The sequence below is a fragment of the Lithobates pipiens genome, unplaced genomic scaffold, assembly GCF_037356315.1.
Source record: "Lithobates pipiens isolate NorthernLeopardFrog02 unplaced genomic scaffold, aLitPip1_a1.2 Scaffold_8, whole genome shotgun sequence".
NCBI classification, from domain to species: domain Eukaryota; kingdom Metazoa; phylum Chordata; class Amphibia; order Anura; family Ranidae; genus Lithobates; species Lithobates pipiens.
Genome location: NW_027507903.1, coordinates 543,968,667 through 543,988,251, shown reverse-complemented (window position 1 = coordinate 543,988,251; position 19,585 = coordinate 543,968,667).

Here is a 19,585-nt window from a genome sequence, read left to right as displayed (position 1 = left end):
GATTTTTGTGTGTCTGTGAGACTCGCGGCAAAATAATCCTAGCATATTTTGTGCATTCAAAGACTATGGCAATGTTTGACCATTCTTCCAGAAGCACATTTGTGAGGTCAGGCACTGATGTCAGATGAGAAGGCCTGGCTCGCAGTCTCTGCTCTAATTCCTCCCAAAGGTGTTCTATTGGGTTGAGGTCAGGACTCTGTGCAGGTCGGTCAAATTCCTCCACCCCAAACTCCCTCATTCATGTTTTTATGGACCTTGCTTTGTGCACTGGTGTGCAGTCATGTTGGAACAGGAAGGGGCCATCCCCAAACTGTTCCCACAAAGTTGGGAGCATGGAATTGTCCAAAATGTCTTGGTATACTGACACCTTAATAGTTCCCTTCACTGGAACTAAGGGCCAAACCCAACCCCACAGCATAATCGGCCCTCCACCAAATGATTTGAACCAGTGCACAAAGCAAGGTCCATAACATTATAGCTGCAAAATGTGGGTCAACTCAATATGGAACCCTTCGGACTAAGACAGGGATTCCATTTAACTATTCATGTGCGTGTAAAGGTGGGCGTCTACTTTTGACAATATAACATATGTGTGCTATGTATACAGCAAATGGATTTAGGTTCTATTTAACCATGCCCCTTTAACCACTTCAATACCAGGCACTTTTGCCCCTTTCTGCCCAAGCCAATTTTTAGCTTTCAGCGCTGTCGCACTTTGAATGACAATTGTGTGGTCATGCTACACTGTACCCAAACAATTTTGTTTTTCTTTTTGCGCCCAAAAATAGAACTTTGTTTTGGTGGTATTTGATCACTGCTGTTTTTTTTTTTGTTTCTTTTGAGAAACACATTTTGAAAAAAAACATTTTTCTTTGCTTCTGTTATAAAAATTTTGTAAATAAGTACGTTTTCTCAATCAATGACTGGCACTGATGAGGCTGCACTGATAACGTGGCACTGATGAGGTGGTACCAATGAGGTGGCACTGATGATGGGCACTGATAGGCGGCACTGGTGGGCACTGATAGGTGGCATTGGCCTGCAGCACTGATGGCCATTTATAGGCAATACTGATAGCTTGCACTGATGGGTACTTATGGGTGGCACTGATAGGTGGCACGGATGGGCACTGACGGGTACTGATAGGTGGGCACTGATACGCATGGATGGGCACTGATAATGTGGCACTGATGAGGTGGCACCAATGAGGTGGCACTGATAGGCGGCACTGGTGGGCAGCACTGATGGCCATTTATAGGCGGCACTGATGGGCACTGAAAGCTTGCACTGATGGGTACTTACAGGTGGCACTGATAGGTGGCACGGATGGGCACTCAAGGGTACTGATAGGTGGGCAGTGATATGCATGGATGGGCACTGGTAGGTGGCCTTGATGGACACTGATGGGTGGCACTGCTGGGCATAACTGATGAGGAGACATCTGGCAGGCATTCATAGTGGGCACTGACTGGCACCATTTGTGGGCACTGATTGGCAGCTTTTAGGGCACTGTGTGACATCCCTGGTGGCCATGGGGGGCATTCTTGCTCATCAATGTGTGGTGGGGCCCCTGGTGGTCCTGACGGCATCCCTGGTGTTCCAGTGTGAGCATCCATGGGGGGGCTACACTGATAAACAATCAGCATAGACCCCCCCTTGTCAGAAGAGACGCCGGTCGGCTCTCCTCTACTCGTGTGGTGTAGTGGTGTGTTAGATTGACACACCGCACCACCGATTGCCACAATGCGAGTGTGAGTGTGAGCATCCATATGGGGGGGGGGGGGGTATGATCGGCTCTCTTCTACTCGTGTCTGTTAGATGGGAGTGATGAAAAGCCGATAAACGGCTTTTCCTGTTTAAACTGTGATCAGTTTAAACAGGTAGATTGGACACATCTGATCACATGGTAAAAAGTCTCTGTCAGAGGCTCGTTACCGAGATCGGTGTAGCGGTGTGTCAGACTGACACACCACACCACCGATCGATGCGCTGCGCGCCCCCACTGGCGCACACCAGCAGTTATCCTCCACCCAGTCAGGATAACTGAACCTAAGCTATTTCCATTTTTATCACAATGTGGCCATGCTCACCATTTGCAACAGCTCACCCCAATGTGCTACACCACTACTATTCTTAGGGTGCCCCACAGTCTTTCACAATCCTAATAATGCCCTTGCAATGAACCATCATAGCAGTGACTCATCCCTCTACAGATGGCTTCTGTATGTGATTTTAATTGGACAAATGGAGCTGCAAAGCAATCATCATTTGCTATGCTGTCTCTTTAGATAATAGTGCTCTGGGAATCCTTTGCATGCAAAGCTTCCCCGTCCCTACTTATAGGCACAAACATGCAAGCTTTGTTTTTCCATGCATCTCTTTAACAAGCTTTTTATTAGAAACAGTGACAGAGATTCAATAGACAGCTGTATTTTTAGGGAAAACAAAGTCACTAGGAATGAAATACATTCATTACAATAGGGAACTCTCCAGGCAGATAAAAGCATCACCTTCATTAAGCCTCTGGGATCAACCTTCTTCCCACATCCACGCTGGTAGCATGAATAACCGATCTGTATTAGAAGATTTCACTGACAGGGGCTCTTCTCTACTGTTCAATCACTTTACACAGGACATCTGTGGAATATGATGGCAGTCTGTACTTATATTGTGATGGCAATTACTAATAAATACACTGGATATAGCTGAGCAGATCCAAGGCCAAGGGGTGATGGTACAGATCTCTAAACGTTTAAGTTTTCCATTATATGCCAAGGGAGCAGGCTCATATAGAGGACTCAGGAGAGCCTCTGTATTAAATCACCTGAATAAGGACCAGCCAGACGGATCAATACAGGGTGAGAGGCTGCATCGATTTCAGAGCCTGTGATGAAATATTCATGGCAAGACGAGTGTGTGTGTGCGTATGTATGTGTGTGTCAGTGTTAGCAGGGTTCCTATAGAGCTGCCTTTGTAGAATCTACAATCACAGGTGGCAGTAAATATTACAAAACGAACATGTTATAACAAACGATAACTTCAATGCCCAATAACGGCACATCCTGATATATCGTGGCGTGTCTATGTTTACTATTTAAAATGCATAAAGGCCATTATCAAGATATTTAAGAGGGTAATTCAAATTCATAGAAAACTATGGGGATCTATAGTGGAGCATATAACCTGACTAATCAACGTAAACTGTACTTATCATTTTTGATCAGCGCTGTTGATGATGACTCCCAATAATCTCAAAGGAATATTGATCTTCTACTGACCATTAGCTATATTAACTATGTCCCAGGCGCACGTATTTAGAATAAAGTCCAAGAGGTATTAATCCCAGTATTCATCCCAGGTATGATTCTTTTCTCTGACCGCTCAGAATGATGGGTGTCAGTCATGCCGTGTACACACGGTCGGATTTTCCGTCAGAAAAAGTCAGAAGGAACCTTTTCATCTGATATTCCGAACTTGTATGGGACTCATCGGATTTTTTATTTTTTTTTCGAAAATTCTGACGGACCTAAAAATAGAACATGTTTTAAATCTTACCGACGGAATCAATCAATTCGTCTGTATGCTATTCCGACGGGCCAAAAACGCAAGGGCAGCTATTTAACTTCCTTTTTCTAGTCCCGTCGTACGTGTTGTACGTCACCGTGCTCTAAACTTTCGGACTTTGGTGTGATCGTGTGTACGCAAGTCCGTTTCAGCAGAACTCTGTTGGAACTCCACCAGCGTTTATTCTGACGGAAAAACTTGTTGTGTGTACGTGGCATTACTATTACTGTCTGTGTTTATAGGGGAATTTTTTTAATCTATTTCCTGCAACCCGGGGTTGCAGGAAATAAATTTGCACCAAATTTGCACCATATATGGCTGTCCTAACTCTCTCTGTAACACTCAAACGAATTCTTATGCTGCCGATTTTCCGACAACAAAACCGTGGTCTTTTTTCTGAAGGATGTTGGCTCAAACTTGTCTTGCATACATACGGTCACACAAATGTTGGCCCAAAATTCCAAGCGTGAGAATGTGGTGACTAGGGATGAGCTTCGTGTTCGAGTCGAACGTACGTTCGACTCGAACATTGGCTGTTCGAGCGTTCGGCGAATTCCGAACGTTTTGGCCGTTCGCGTCAAAATTCGAGTGACCCGGCGCATCACGTATCACGGTAAACGGCCTCTCATAGCGGCCGTTTACCACGTGATTGCTCCGTCAAATGACGGCGTGATCACTTGTAAACAAACCGGCGTCATGTTATGACGCCGGTTCCTCCCTCCCCTCTCTGTACCGATCGGTACAGCGGAGGGGAAAGAGATCGGTGTCAGCAGCGATGTGGGCTGCATCTGCAGTGCCCACATCGCTGCTCACCGAATTTAACCCCTCAATTCCCTGCCAATACTCTGCAATACCAGTGCATACTCTGCAGTACCCTGCCATTACTCTGCAGTACCCCGCCATTACTCTGCAGTACCCCGCCATTACTCTGCAGTGCAGTACCCTGCCATTACTCTGCAGTACCCTGCCATTACTCTGCAGTACCCCCCATTACTCTGCAGTAACCCCCATTACTCTGCAGTAACCCCCATTACTCTGCAGTACCCCCCAATACTCTGCAGTACCCCCCAATACTCTGCAGTACCCTGCCATTACTCTGCAGTACCCCCCATTACTCTGCAGTTACCCCCATTACTCTGCAGTAACCCCCATTACTCTGCAGTACCCCCCAATACTCTGCAGTACCCACCATTACTCTGCAGTACCCGCCATTACTCTGCAGTACCCCCAATACTCTGCAGTACCCTGCCATTACTCTGTAGTACCCCCCAATACTCTGCAGTACCCTGCTATTACTCTGTAGTACCCCGCCAATACCCCGCCAATACTCTGTAATACCCTGCCATAAATTGCCATACCCAGCCATACTCAGAGATACCCAGCCATACTCGGTGATACCCTGAAATACCCAGCCATAGACGCCCCCCACCCCTCACCGCCCTCCGGTGCTTCTACCAACTCGCCAGTACGATCAAAGTCAGAATCTTTTTTTTATTTTTTATTTCAGGCTTCCCAGCCTAGAGGTGAGATGTGGGGTCATATTGACCCCCCAGATTTCACTGTAAAGAGGACCTGTCACCCCATATTCCTATTACAAGGGATGTTTACATTTCTTGTAATAGGAATAAAAGTGATCAAAAATATATTTTTGGGGAAAAAAATGTCAAACTAAAATAAATAAAGTAAAATGAACAATAAAAAAATAAAATAAAAATTAAAGCGCCCATGTCCCCATGTGCTCGCATGTGCCACACATGTGAGGTATCGCCGAGAATGTTAGAGCGAGAGCAATAATTCTAGTCCTAGACCTCCTCTGCAACTCAAAACATGTAACCAGTAAAAAAAAAATTAAAGCGTAGCCTATGGGGATTTTTTAAGTAGCGACGTTTGGCGCCATTCCACGGGCATGTGCAATTTTGAAGAGTGACATGTTTGATATCTATTTACTCAGCATAACTTCATCTTTCACTTTATGCAAACATTGGGCTAACAAGTGGTTAATAATAGAGCTTGCAGTCAGTAGTGTTAGGAGATAGTGCGTGCTGTCTGCGTGCTCTGTACCCAGTACATACCGCTATAATATAGGGCAGGCCCCTACTTTCAAATATCCAACTTACAAACATCTCCTACTTGCAAACGCAAGGAGACAGCAGCAAGTGAGATGAAAAAAGATGGACGACAAAACAAATTATACAGGGGTGATAACCCTTCCCTATGTTTTCCAAAAAGCTTAAAGATAGTTTTTTTGACTGGAGCTACACTTTAAAAATGTACCGGTTGAAAATGACAAACAGATTCAACTTAACACAACAAACCTACACAGTCCCTGTCTTGTTTGCACCGCCTGTATACTGCTGTTCTGAGTATATAGGGCCTGGGGGCCACACGCATTTCCTTTTTTTAATATGGGTACGGGGTTCCCCTTAATATGCGTACAAGACCCAAATAGGCTGGTAATGGGCAGGGAGGGCTACCCATGCCATGTTTCTCAATGATTTGCAACCATATTGCAGGAACCAGATATAACATTAAAACCGCAAGCAGTTTTAAATGGTGTTATTTCTGTTTAATGTCATTTTGTGCAGGGACTGTTCTAAACACGGGAAACACGTGGCACTTCACAGGCATACTACAGACACCCCCCAGGCACCATATTTAAAGGAATATTTCACTTTTTTTTTTCACTTTAATCGTCATTAAAATCAGTGTTCCCGCCAAAACGGCAGTTTTTAAAACTTTTTTTTGCAGTGACCCATGTCCCCTGAGGCAGGAGGCAGGTCCCCAAACCCTTTTTAGGACACTATCTTGCATATTAGCCGTTAAAATTAGCACTTTCCAATTCGAACGTTCGAGTCCCATAGACTTCAATGGGGTTCTAACGTTCGTACCGAACGCGGGGGTCGTTCGCAAGTTCTGGTGCGAACCGAACCGGGGGGTGTTCGGCTCATCCCTAGTGGTGACGTACAAGACGTACGATGAGCCGAGAAAAAGGAAGTTCAATATCCAGTGCAGCTCCTTCTGCTTGATTTAGAGCAGGCGTGAACCTTTGTGCGACAGACTTGTGTACACATAATCGGACTTTCCGACAAGTTTTGTTGGCGGAAAATTTGAGAACCTACTCTCAAACATTTGTGTGTGGAAATTCCGACAGCAAATGTCCGATGGAGCATACACACGGTCAGACTTTCCGACAACAAGCTCACATCGAACATTTCCCGTTGGAAAGTCTGACCGTGTGCATAACACTATCCCTCCCAACAACATACACACTATTGTTTTATACGTTGGTGCGGTGTGAGTGGCACCCCCATTGTGGTGTGTTGCATTGCTAAAAATGGTGCATGCACCTTTCTTGTGTATTTGGTAATGTTAGGCAGCCAATTCAAATAAATGTGCTGCCTTAATGTAAAAAGGGCCCTGACACTAACAAAATCTTTAACACTTTAACACAAATCTGTAAAAAAAATCCTAACACTGACCCTCCTGCTGTAACTGATTATAATTGTGAGCTGGAGTTTGGCTTCAATTTGTTAGTCTTTCTAAATCTGCTAATACATTTAACAGTCCTCTCCCCTCCAGACTGACAATGCTGCTGTCTGCTGTGCCTCCTCATTCCCTCAGAGTTGTGTCTCACTAATACAGGAGGTATGTTACTGGACAGATCACCAGGTGAAAACAGAGGCAGGGAAAGCTTAAAAAAAGGAAAACTAATGCAGTCATCATATAATAATTGGTAAGTTACATTATATTACATCTTTGGCTTTGGGTTTAATACTGCTTTAACACTAACCCTCCATGTAATTCCCCATTAGATGCAGTATGGTGAGAGTAAGCATTGTTAACCTAGGACAGGAAATATGTTATAGCGGGAGTCCACCGGGACTCCGTGTTTTTTTTTTTTTAAAAAGCCAGCAGCTACAAATACTGCAGCTGCTGACTTTTAAAATAGTGACACTTACCTGTCCAGCACGCCCGCGATGTCGGCACCCGAAGCCGATCGCTAGGTCGTCTGTCGGGTCCTGCCGCCGCCATCTTGGGTATGGGAATCAGGAAATGGAGCCTTTCGGCTTCATTTCCCGGTTCCCTACTGCGCATGCCCGAGCCGCGCGGCGCAATCCGGGCGGTCCCCGCTGCCTCTGGGAACTGTGTGTTTCCCAGCAGGCAGCGGGGCACTTGCGCAAAGGGGCGGGCAGTTGCGGAAAGGGGCGTAATCTATGCCCCTTTCCGCAGACAGCTATCCCGGAAGTGGGTGCAGTTACCTGGATTATCCAGGTAACTGCACCCCCCTCCCCCCTGAAAGGTGCCAATTGTGGCGCCGGAGGGGGGGGGATTCCGATGAGCGGAGGTCCATTTTAGGGTGGACCTCCGCTTTATTGTAAATAGAAATGCAGAGCTATATTTTTAAAACTTTTTTTTAAAACAAAAAATCAGTGTAAGTATCAATAAAATGTTTCTTGGATCATAATACCCATAAACATAAAGAGATGTAGTAATATAAAACTTTAAGAGTCACATAAACATACAAACACATATGGCAAATCACTAGGGGACTCACCAATCAAGTGATCCAGAATACGTGCTATAAGTCCACACACTTGAAGATATAGTGAGCGTGAAGAAATGTGAAGAAGGCAAGAAAATCCTCCATAAGCACCAACATACCAATTGTGCAGACTACCAGAGAAATATGGCTAACAGCCAAATAGCGCAGCATAACAACTCCAGGTAAGGTTTAAAGTGTTACTAAGCCCAGGACCCTGCATTCACTATACGTGATCTCCCACAATACACAGAACATGGAAATACAAATTACTTTGAGCGGTCTGGCTGCAAGTGTTAAAACCAGGTAACCGCTCCCTTCCAAAAAAGTATAAGGTGCCAAATATAAAGGAGGAGGGGGGAAGGAGAAAGAAGAGCTTTAAGGTTTGACATATTGGGTATCTATTTACAAACTCATCTTCTAAATTTTTTGCCAAACATTAAATAATGTTTTCCTTTTTATTTGTGCCCTAAAATTTATTTTAATGTATTTTTTTACAGAAATTTGGAGCTTCCTAAACTGTTGCACTAATATTGTGGAATATAAAAAACTGGAACTACCACCATTTTACTATCTAGGTTGTCTGCTTTTGTAAACATGTGTGCAAAAACAGCTCTGGCAGCAAAAGGATTAAAGAATAACTGTAGTTTTGTTTAGCCATCCTTTAGGGCCAGTTCACACCAGACGCAGTTCCATGCGCTTTTTTCTGCACTAAAAATACATGCACAGTGTTTTCCATGTATTCCAATGGCTCTAGTTCACACCATGCAGTCAGTTTCTGGTGCAGAAACTAACCAGAACTGACTGTATTGGTGCAGAAAAAACAGAACTGCACGGAACTGCATGGAACTGCATCTGGTGTGAACTGGCCCTACAGTACATTACCCTCTTCCACCCCTTAGTGCCTACCAAGTTTTTATACTTACCTGTCCATGAGCCTGCACATAGGGAGCACCACAGCTACTTCTAGATCCAAACCCTCTAGCCAGCCCTTTGCTTCTTATGTGCTTAGAAAAATCCCCGATTCCTATGGGCCCTCCTTCTTCTGTATTGAACTGTATTATAATTGCTCGGTCCCCCTTTATATTGTAAAGCGCTGCGTAAACTGTACTATATAAATCCTGTATAATAATGAGGGCTTTTTTTTCAGCAGGAACATTGGGGAGCACAGATTTGGCATCTCAAACACTGAATGAATCTAATAGCAGGGACTGCTGAGGTGTGCTGGAGGGTCCATTGATGCTGGCTGCTGGAGGATCTACAGCTGCTTTGGTGGAGATCTTGTTGAGGGAGGGGTCTATTGTTTCTAGGGGGTTCCTATGTTGCTGTAGGGTCAATTGTTGCTGGGAGGGATCTAGTGTTAAGGGAGGGGTCTATTGTTGCTGGCTACTAGAGGGTCTATTAATGGTGGATTTTTTGGAGATCTATTGTTGCTGGTGGGGGGGGGGGGTCTATTGTTCCTGGAGTGGATCTGTTGTTGTTGTTAGAGGGTGTTTTGAAGTAGGGGGGTCTATTGGTGCTGAGGGATGGGGTTATTAGTGGCTGCAGGGGATCTGTTTTACTTTTTTTACTTTTGCTTTTTTATTATCATTAATAAATTCCATACAAATTACTTAGCACCACAAAATTATACTTGGTTCTGTTTTCTCTAAAAGGGGTGGTATTGGGAGGTGGGTAGGGGGTGCAACAAAGGGAAAGTGCTCAAAGGTTGGTAGGGGGAGGAGACAAGGGGTGATTTGGAAGAGGGGAGTACCTGCACCTATTAACTAAAAAAGCCCTCATAATAATGTCCCTTCTCTCATTAGGATCCATAATAGACAATGTCTTCTTATGCTGTGTACACATGACCAGACTTTTCGTCAGCAAAAGTCCAATGGAACGAATATGCCAGACAATTCGATCTTGTGTGGGTTTCATCGGACCTTTGCTGTCTAAAAATCAGACGAACTTTAGATTTAGAACATGTTTTAAATCTTTCCGACGGACTTGAGTCCGGTCGAAAAAACTGTTTATCTGTATGCTAGGCCGACGGATGAAAACCGACGATAGGGCAGCTATTGGCTACTGGCTATGAACTTCCTTATTCTAGTCCAGTCGTACGTCGTCACGTTGGAATCCGTCAGACTTTGGTGTGATTGTGTGTAGCCAAGTCCGTTTGTTCAGAAAGTCCATCAGAAGTCCGCCAAAAGTCCATCGGGAAGATCGTCGGACTTAGTCTGTCGGAAAGTCCTGTCATGTGTACGCAGCATAAGAAATAAATGGTAATTTCTATGCAAAAAAGATCCAAGGTACCAGCCAGAAATGTAAATGTTGTATAAAAGGACAACAAAGAAACCTCTCAGGGACTTTGAGGCAGTAAGGAGACAGGTGATAAAGTTAAAAGGACAGCACAAATGTATTAGCATACCATCATAAAAACGGATATAGGTCCATAAAACATGAATACAAAATGACATTAGAACAGAATATACAGGTGTAGATAAAGATTACATAGAGAAGTATCCACAACTAAGGATCAAACCCAAAATAATTAGCTAACAGTAGGCCGGCTCTGGGGATCCCATTTTGCAATCCAACATGTTTCGGAGTGATTCCTTCTTCTAAGGCCGCGTACACACGGGCGGATTGTCTGGCCAACTAAGTTCGTCAGACAATCCGACAGACAGTCCGTCCTACTTTTGAATGAACGGACTTGACCACACACGATGAACAGACAGTCCGCTGAAAGCTTGCACGATGACGTGTACGGCACGTACGACGGGACTAGAAATACGACGTCCAATACACTGCAATGCAACCTTCGGCCGTGTAAATCCTTTCTGAGCATGCGCCATACTTAGTCCGTCCAACTTGCCTACTCACGAGCGGACTGTCCGCTGAAACCAAGTTTGGACGGACTGTATTATGGAAATTCCGAAAGACTTAGTCCGCCAGACTGCCCGCTGAAAAAGACCGCTGAAGCCCACACACGAGCGGATTGTCCGCTGAAACACGTTTCAGCGGACTAAGTTGGACAGACAGTCCGCCCGTGTGTACGCGGCCTAAGGGTCTGTCTGTTGTGTGTATATTAAAAATGGACAAATCTATTGTATAAGCATGGAAGGTGCCTTCAAATTGAGCTGGTATAGCATGCAATCTGACTCAATGGGAGCAGGCGCATCCGCAGCAGACATGTGCTACCGCAAGGGCCCACCCAGAGAGGGATTCCCCAGTAAAGTTGCCCTAAGGCAGCCAAGAAAAGCCAGGAGGGAGGTGCAGATATAGTAAGGGGCGCTCTGTCTCTTAAATGAGCAACACAGCATCCTCCAAGCATCCAGAGCAGGTCCCCCTCCTCTGGGGGTGCTTGGAGGACGCTGTGTTGCTCATTTAAGAGACAGATCACTCCTTACTGTATCTCCACCTCCCTCCTGGGTTCTTTTGGCTGCCTAAGATCGACTTTACTGGAGGATCCCTCTCTGGGTGGGTCCTTGCTGTAGCACATGTCTGGTGCGGATGTGCCTGCTCCCATTGGTCGGGCTGCATGCTATACCAGCGCCATTTGAAGGCACCTTCCATGCTTATACAATAGATTTGTCCATTTTTAATATACACACAACAGACAGACCCTTAGGCCGCGTACACACGGGCGGACTGTCTGTCCAACTTAGTCCGCTACATACATGTTGTACGTCACCACGTTCTTGACAGTCGGAATTTGGTGTGACCGTGTGTATGCAAGACAGCTTGAGCGAACTCCCATTGGAATTCCATCAGGAAACCCATCAGAGCTTTTTCCGACCAAAATTCCGATCATGTGTATGCGGCATTAGAAGAAGGAATCACAATGTTAGGTTGCAAAATGGGATCCCCAGAGGTGGCCTACTGTTAGACAGTTATTTTGTGTTTCATCCTTTAGTTGTGAATACTTCTCTATGTAATCTTTATCTACACCTGTATATTCTGTTCTAATGTCATTTTGTATTCATGTTTTATGGACCTATATCCCTTTTTATGATGGTATGCTAATACATTTGTGCTGTCCTTTTAACTTTATCACCTGTCTCCTTACTGCTTCAGAGTCCCTAAAGGGGTTTCTTTGTTGCCCTATTATGCAACATTTCCATTTCTTGAATATATTTTGGCAGTAATTTATGACATCCCACTTGGCTCTGTCTATGCGTTTCTAGGTACCAGCTGGTAATGGTGGCTGTGTGGCTGCCCATGGATCTGGTGGGAACATTGACAGGTGACTATAATATTTAGAAGTGGAAAATTGGGGAGGGGCAGTAAGGTAAAGAATAACTTGACAGAGGTATAGGTGTCCTTTAAATCCTTTAATCTCCCGTAAAGGCCTAGCCTAACAGACCAGAGTTTCGGCACAGCTCAGTACAGACGGGACTCTATGCGGCATATGACAACCGGCACCAATTCTAGATTGGTTAATGGAGTACCCTACTCCAGGAGAAGTTACAGGAATAATGCAGCTTTAGGGGACAATCAAACAGGACCCCCGGGAAGCACTTTACCTCCGCTGATTAGTTTTCAGCTAACTGTTTTGAAAGACACTGGAAATGTGATACAATTAGAGCGTGCTCCTCTGGGGAGCTGCTTGTTCACAAACACACCAGCTTCTCACACAAGAAGCTTTGATGTCCCGCTGAGTGTTTGTCACTTAGGAGTCACATTACCAAAACTCCCAGCCAGCAGCGCACTTAGGGAGGATGGATGGGGGAGAAATATTATTGCAGATTTTAGAGATGCGAAAGACCCGTGCTGCTATTACATTTGGGTTTTCATAGTTTAATCACAACGATTAGCAGCGGGGTGACAAATGTGAGACAACTCAAGGCAGTTGTATTAGACAGCAATGTTCTGGGAGCTGTGTAGTGAAGGAGAATGGCTTAAGAAGGGCAAAGTTATTATTCTGATATATATCTATATATATATATACAGTATCTTATGAAAGTGAGTTCACCCCTCACATTTTTGTATATATTTTTTCTATCTTTTCATTTGACAACACTGAAGAAATTACACTTTGCTACAATGTAAAGTAGTGAGTGTGTAGCTTGTATAAGGCCCCTTTCACACATGCGGACAATATGTCCGTATTTCATCCATCCGTTTGCGGATGAAATACGGACATACATTCATTACTGATCCGCCCCGTGTGAAAGAGGCCTAACAGTGTAAATGTGCTGCCCCCTCCAAATAACTCAACACACAGCCATTAATGTCTAAACAGCTGGCAACAAAAGTGAGTACACCCCTAGGGGAAAATGTCCAAATTGGGCCCAAAGTGTCAATATTTTGTGTGGCCACCATTATTTTCCAGCACTGCCTTACCCTCTTGGGCATGGAGTTCACCAGAGCTTCACAGGTTGCCACTGGAGTCCTCTTCCACTCCTCCATGAGGACATCACAGAGCTGGTGGATGTTAGAAATATTGCGCTCCTCTAGCTTCCATTTGAGGATGCCCCACAGATGCTCAATAAGGTTTAGATCTGGAGACATGCTTGGCCAGCCCATCACCTTTACCCTCAGGTTCTCTAGCAAGGCAGTGGTTGTCATCTTGGAGGTGTGTTTGGGGTTGTTGTCATGTTGGAATACTGCACTGCGGCCCAGACTCTGAAGGGAGGGGATCATGCTCTGCTTCAGTATGTTACATAGTTAGTAAGGTTGAATAAAGGCACCAGTCCATCCAGTTCAACCTGAGTGAATGTCTACAATTGTCCCCATCCCTGTACATTGTGTCTCATTAAGATGCTCATCTATTATATCATTATTTATTTAAGGTACCTGTATGGCGCCGTCAATTTATGCAATGCTCCGCACATACATTGCACACTCATATCGGTCCCTACCCTCAAGGAGCCCACAATCCAAAGGTCCCCAACATGTCATGTATGTCACAGTACATGTTGGCATTCATGGCACCCTAAATAAACTGTAGCTCCCCGGTGCCGGCAGCACTCATGCAGCCCCAGACCATGACGCTCCCACCACCATGCTTGACTGTAGGCAAGACACACTTGACTTTGTACTCCTCACCTGGTTGCCACCACACACACTTGACACCATCTGAACCAAAAAAGTTTATCTTGGTCTCATCAGACCACAGGACATGGGTCCAGTAATCCATGTCCTTAGTCTGCTTGTCTTCAGCAAACTGTTTGCGGGCTTTCTAGTGCATCATCTTTAGAAGAGGCTTCTGGGACAACAGCCATGTAGACCAATTTGATGCAGTGTGCGGCGTATGGTCTGAGCACAGACAGGCTGACCCCCCACCCCTTCATCCTCTGCAGCAATGCTGGCAGCACTCATTCGTCTATTTCCCAAAGACAACCTCTGGATATGACGCTGAGCACATGCACTCAACTTCTTTGGTCAACCATGGCGAAGCCTATTCTGAGTGGAACCTGTCCTGTTAAACCGCTGTATGGTCTTGGTTGGCCATCGTGCTGCAGCTAAGTTTCAGGGTCTTGGTAATCATCTTATAGCCTAGGCCAGCTTTATGTAGAGCAACAATTCTTTACTGTATATATACATTATATAACCAAATGTATTGGGATGTCTGCCTTTACATGCATATGAACTTTAATGGCATTCCAGTCTTGCTCCGTAAGGTTGAATTTTGAGTTGGCCCACCCTTTGCAGCTATCACAGCTTCTACTCTTCTGGGAAGGCTGTCCACAAGGTTTAGGAGTGTGTCTATGAGAATGTTTGACCATTCTTCCAGAAGCGCTTTAGTGAGATCGGGCACTGATGTTAGATGAGAAGGCATGGCTCGTAGTCTCCACTCTAAATCATCCCAAAGGTGTTCTATCGGGTTGTGATCAGGCCTCCACCCCAAACTCGCTCATCCATGTCTTTATAGACTTTGCTTTGTGCACTGGTCCAAATCTTTTGGAAGAGGGGGTTTATGGTGTGGGGTTGTTTTTCAGGGGTTGGGCTTGGCCCCTTAGTTCCAGCAACAAGAACTCTAAGCCCTTGTACACACGGTCGGACATTCCGACAACAAAATCCCTCAGATTTTGTCCGAAACTTGTGTTGCATGCACACGGTCGGACAAAGTTATCGGAAAATCTGATTGTACGTAACATGACGTCGTTATTTCGTTATGATGGGACTACGGTCAGGCTAGTAGCCAATAGCTTTGGTCTAGAAATTTGATCTGAGCATGCGTGGCACTTTGTCCGATCGGAATTCTCTACACACAATCAAACAAAGTTTGATCGGATCATGTTGTCGGAAAGTTTTATAACCCAGCTCTAAAACTTTATCCGTCGGATATTCTGACAGAAACAGTCCGATGGAGCCCACACACAGTCGGATTATCCAACAACACGGTCCGATCGGACATTTTCCGTAGGAATGTCCGACCGCGTGTACAAGGGCTAAGACCCCTTTCACATTGAAGCGTTTTTCAGTCGCTAAAGGGCTAAAAATAGTGCCTGTAAAGCCACCCCGATGTTAAAAATAGTCCTGCAAGCAACATCATTGGGGAGGTGGAGGGGCAGTGTATACACCGCTCCTCCACCGCCCCTGTCCATTGAAATGAATGGGCCCCTAAGGAGGGTGGACTCCTTCCAGGCTCACCTGCCCTCTGCCTAACAATTATCATACATGTGCTTCTACTATGGAGGCTCTCAAAAGATGAGCTGGGAATTTTCTTTGGTTTTGTTTTCTCTGCTCCTAGATGTTGTTCTTCTTCCCATGGCCAGCAACCTACTCCTCTAGCTAACTCCTCCCACACTATATAAGACATCCTGCCAGGTAGGACGTGAACTCACTCTTCTTTCTGGAAAGATTTAAAAAGGTAATACTCTTAAATAATAAGTTAACCATTTTAACCACTTCAGTAGTGGTATTTGATCAGCTCTGTGATTTTTATTTTTTGCGCAACAAACAAAAAAAGACTGAACATTTTGAAAAAAATAAAGTTTTTCTTGTTTTTTGTTAAAAAAAGTTGTAAATAAGTAAGTTCTCCCCTTCAATGACGGGAAATAATATGGCTGCACTGACGGTCACTGATAAGGCGGCACCGATGAGGTGCCACTGATGGGTGGCACTGATAGCCAGCACTGGTATGTGGCACTGATGGGCACTCATAGGCAGCACTGATGGGTACTTATGGGGGGCACTGATGGGTGGCACGGATGGGCACCGTAATAATGTCACTGGTATCCCAAAAAAAAAATGTCAGTTAGGTGTCCGATCTGTCCGCCGCAATGTCACAGTCCTGCTAAAAATCACAGATGACTGCCATTACTAGTAAAAAAAACACAAATAAATAAAAATGCCATAAATCTATCCCCTATTTTGTAGACGCTATAACTTTTGTGCAAACCAATCAATATACGCTTATTAGGATTTTTTTACCAAAAATATGTAGAAGAATAAATATTGGCCTAAACAGATGAATATTTCTTTTATATATATTTTTTTGGATATGTATTATAGCAGAAAGTAAAAAAATATATTTTTTACAAAATATTTTTTTTTCCCCTCAGTTTAGGCCGAGATGTATTCTTCTACATATTTTTGGTTTGATTGGTTTGCGCAAAAGCTATGGTATCTACAAAATAGGGGATAGATTTATAGCATTTTATTATTATTTATTTTTTTGTAGTAATGGCGGCCATCTGCAATTTTTATTGTGAATGCGATATTATGGCGGACACATCAGACACTTTTGACACTATTTTGGGACCATAGTCATTTATACAGCGATCAGTGCTTTAAGTGTGTCCTAGGGGGGTGATTTTCACTGTGGGGGGATGGGCTACCTAGGACATGACAGCGATAGCCGGAATTCCGATCGTGTGTACGCGGCATAACACACCTCATGTATTAGAGAAAATGGAGTATGGCTGGAAGGTTTTCAGTATAAGGCACCTCATCCCAAATTTTGTTAAGATAGAATGGGGATAGGGAAAGGGGATTATAATGGTGCCAGTAAAATTAATACATAGAGTACATAAAAAGTTTCAATTTTATTAGATACAAAGATAAAAGCAAAAAACATTTAGTTTTTTACATACATGGGGGTGTGAGCATAAACAAAACAAGGAAATATACATTTGGAGCAGGTCAAGATGTCACAAGACCAAAATGACCAAAATGTGTTACAGGTAATACGTCCCTACATGTTTCGCCAAGACATTGGCTTCTTCAGGGTAAATTATGTTAATTGACCTGTGCAAATATGTAGAATCTAGGTGAAACAAAAAAGAGCACACACTAGTAAACATATTAATACAAATAACATGTATACAAAAGAAGATAACCATATTATATATTTTATAACTGCTGGAAGCATGACATGGCTGTAAATGGTCCCCCATTAAGTGGCAAACCCCCGACACCCCAATACCTATCCTCATATCCCTGAGCTCTTTTTTGTTCAAGTATCATTGTATTGCACTCCTTAAAAACAACCACACCATCTTTTCCCATGCAGCCTATATTTCTCCTGAGGTTACCTGTGGGTTTTTCTTTGTATCCCGAATAGTTCCTGTTGCAGTTGTGGCTGAAATCTTTCTTGGTCTACCTGGCCTTGGCTTGGTATCAAAATAGTGCCTAATTTTTCACTTCTTAATAAGTGATTGAACATCTTTTTATATCCTTTTCCATCTTTGTAAAGTTTCATCACCGTGTTACACAGGTCTTTTGACTGTTCTTTTCTACCTCCCCATGACTCAGTGTCTAGCCTGCTTAGTGCATCCATGTGAGAGCTAACAAACTCATTGACTATTTATACACAGACACTAACTGTGATTTAAAAAGACACAAATGTGGGAAATTAACCTTTAGGCTGCTTTCACACTGGGGCGGTATTCAGGCGTTACAGCGCTAAAAATAGCGCCTGTGTAGTGCCTGAAAAAAACCGGCCCCTTTCACTCCAGTGTGAAAGCCGGAGGGCTTTCACACTGGAGCGGTGCGCTGGCAGGACAGTGAAAAAAGTCCTGCGAGCCGCATCTTTGGAGCGGTGAAGGAGCGGTGTATTCACCGCTCCTACCCATTGAAATCAATGGGACAGCGCGGCAATACCGCCGGCAAAGCGCCGCTGCTGCGGCGCTTTGCAGGTGGTTTTAACCCTTTTTCGGCCGCTAGCGGGGGTTAAAACCACCCCGCTAGCGCCCGCAGACCGCCGCTAAAACGACGGTAAAGCGCCGCTAAAAATAGCGGCGCTTTACCGCCGACGCCCGCACAGCCCCAGTGTGAAAGCAGCCTTAATTGCCATTTTAACCTGTGTGCCTGCCACCTTCTGTACCAAGGCCAAACATTCCAGGGTACGTAAACTTTTTATCAGGGCCATTTGGGTGATTTCTGCTACCATTAAGATATAAAAAAAGGATCCAAAAAAATATGTTATAATAAATGGTGTCATGTGATTGCTATCCTTAAATAAAAGACAGTTTTTTGGCATGATCAGTCATATTTTCAATAATAATGCCAAAATTTCACAATTTCTGCCAGGGTTTGAAAACTTCTGAGCAAAAGTTGATCATTGTAAACACCTCTGTCAATGGTAAATGGTTTGTCTTTATCCCTCTAAATGCTACATCTGCAAGAGAGCTTGTTCTGTTGAAAAACTTGAAAGACTGGTCAGACCACCAAAGGAAAATAAAGGGAAAAAAAGCTTAAAAAAAGAAAACGAATACAGCAACCACATCCAAGAATTGGTAAGCTTCAATATAATAAATGTTTGAATTGGGTTTATTACCACTTTAACCACTTCCCACCGGGCCTATAGCAGAATGAAGGCCGGGAAGTGGTTCAGTTATCCTGATTGGGCATCATATGACGTTGAGCAGGATAAGCCACGATTGCGCACCCGGCAATCGGTGGTGTGGTGTGTCAGGCTGGGTTCACACCATTGCGAACTGGATGTGGGTTCCCCACATCCAATTTGCAATAGCAGGAGATTTTGACCAGCTCTCTATGGAGCCGGTTCACACATCTCGGCAGCGGGTCCGGTGCAATGTGCACAAAAACGATGTGCGTCTTTTGGTCTGTTTCAGCTCCAGATTCAGCCCAAAATCGAAATTCAACCTGAATCGGTGAACCAGGATGCACTAGACCCCTGCTGTGAGTCATATCTCTGATCATGGTAAAGAGCCTCTGATGGAGGCTCTTTACTATGTGATCAGCTGTGATCAATCAAAGCTGATCACAGCATGAGCCAGGAAGAGCCAGTATTCGGCTTTCCTTGATGGGAGAGGGATGGCTCTCCTGTTGGGGGGGGTGTGCACTGGTAATCAGCACATTGATTATCAGTGCAGCCCCCATCAGAGGTGCCCACCACAATGCCAATGAGTGCCCATCCAAATCGCCAATCAGTGCTCAAAGTGCCAATCAGTGCCAAAGTATGCAGTGCCCATCAGTAACGCCTGTGAATGCCCTTCACAGATGCCAATCAGTGCCCATCAGCAATGCCTGTCAGTACCTCCTCATCAGTGCTGCATATGAGTGCCATCAATTAGTGGCCATCAGTGC